The following is a 1,754-nucleotide window of genomic DNA, read 5'->3' as shown; positions in this document are numbered from 1 at the left end:
TTAGAGAGAAAGGGAGGAAGAACACTCTCTCAAGTTCTCTCCCTTGGTTGATCTTCAAACCACCATAACTTTTGATCTAGAGCTCCGATTGCCGCCCCGTTTGTGGCCACGCGTTCACCGCGGAGAGCTCTACAAAACCCATACAACCAATCTTGAGGTAAGCCACGTGTTGCTGTTCGAAATCTCAGCCCTTATTTTCGAGTTTCATGGGTGAAATGTTGAGATTTTGGGTTCTTTGATGTTATAGGACCCAACTCTCTTGAAGGAGAAGGTTAATCTTGTCTCCTTGAACCTTGGGTGTGGTAAGATTCTCAACCCTAGTTTGATTTGTGATTTTATGATGTTTGGGTTTTGAGATGTTGTGTATGGGTATGATGGTTGTGGCTTAGGTTTTGTATGTGTGGATATTGGAGCTTGATTGGTGATTTTGAAAAGCTTGGAAAGGGCTTGGTGGTGAAAAATCTGTTCTTGGAGGTATTGAGGCCTTGAGAGCTTGTGGATAAGTGGTTTGGAAGTGCTCCGGTGGAGCTTGGGAAAATCGGCTAAGGTATGGTTTCGGTTTCCCGTATCTAATATGTAATGTGGTAGGAAATACTTAGGCTAGAGGCCCTAAGATAGGCATTGAATGGTTGGTGTTGTTGAATTGTTGATATATATGATGTGGTCATATATGTGATGATGATTAATGATGCCTTGGTGGTATGATGTATGAGAAATATGCATGTTGTGATATATGCTTGATGATTGGTTATGGTTGAATTGTGGGTTGAACCATGTTTATGGTGAGTATGATGTTGATTGTGTACAATAATGAATTATTGGGATTGGTGTTGTTGGAATTGGCATGAGGTAGAGTATATGATATGTCAATATGTTTGAATTTGAGCCACTTGGGTGAAGTGGGTTAAAATGATGAGATAGCGATTTTGTAATTGTGGTAATGTGTCAATGTGTGAGTTGAGGAGGCTTGATGTGGAATTTGATATATTTAGATTGACTTCAAAGAAAAGGGATGAAAAGGGCATGTTTTGATTGATTTTGAAAAGAGTTGGAAATGGCTTGTTTTGAAAATGGCACTTTGTGGTTTTTATGAAAAATATGGTTTTTGGGCATACTTTAATTGGACATAACTTGGACTACGGATCTCTATTTTGTACCAAATCTGTTTAGAAATGAAATTGGATCCGGGATGTCCATGCCGTTCGAAGAACGGGTGAAAAACGATTTAAAATGAGGAAGTTATGTCCGTTGGAAGATTGGGGTTCAAATTGGTGAATTCTGCAGCTTTTAACTTAGAAAATTTTTAGCAGAATGACCCCTTGCGCGTGGGCGCACTTGGCGCGTGCGCGCCGTTCTTCCCGAAAATGCCATCCACGCGTGCGCGTGATGTGCGCGGGCGCGCCGATGGTGCTGCACCCAATGCCCAGCCATTTTCCAGAGAGTCATGCCAGAACTGTGCCAGTGTTGTGCCTGGGGCACGAGAACACCCACGCGTACGCGTAGATTGGCAAATTGTTAATCCACGCGTTAGCGTGCTTGACGCTTGCACGTCGATGAAGTTTTTGAGGCCATCCGCGCGTGCGCGTGGAGTGCGCGTACGCGTGGACCTGTTTTCATCCCAAAGTTGATTTTTTAAGTTTTAAAAGCCAAATCTCATACTTCTAAGCCTCCGATCTCACCACTTATATCTTAAATCATTATGATATGCCTAGCTATTAGAAATGGGCTAGTGAATGAGGTAACTTGCGAGTGAA

At 42.6% G+C, this 1,754-nt stretch overlaps 1 long non-coding RNA gene across 1 annotated transcript; it reads left to right on the top strand.

The window, feature by feature from the left end:
* On the top strand, nt 1–541 carry LOC140175469 (uncharacterized). The gene is made up of 3 exons (XR_011866279.1): nt 1–157; nt 248–302; nt 390–541. It is a non-coding gene; the product is annotated as an uncharacterized lncRNA (long non-coding RNA).
* Nucleotides 542–1,754: the final 1,213 nt, after the last annotated feature.

The sequence above is a fragment of the Arachis hypogaea genome, chromosome 10 (assembly GCF_003086295.3).
Source record: "Arachis hypogaea cultivar Tifrunner chromosome 10, arahy.Tifrunner.gnm2.J5K5, whole genome shotgun sequence".
NCBI classification, from domain to species: Eukaryota; Viridiplantae; Streptophyta; class Magnoliopsida; order Fabales; family Fabaceae; genus Arachis; species Arachis hypogaea.
The sequence above is the reverse complement of the archived record's forward strand: the minus strand, read 5'-3'. Positions and strand labels throughout refer to the sequence as shown.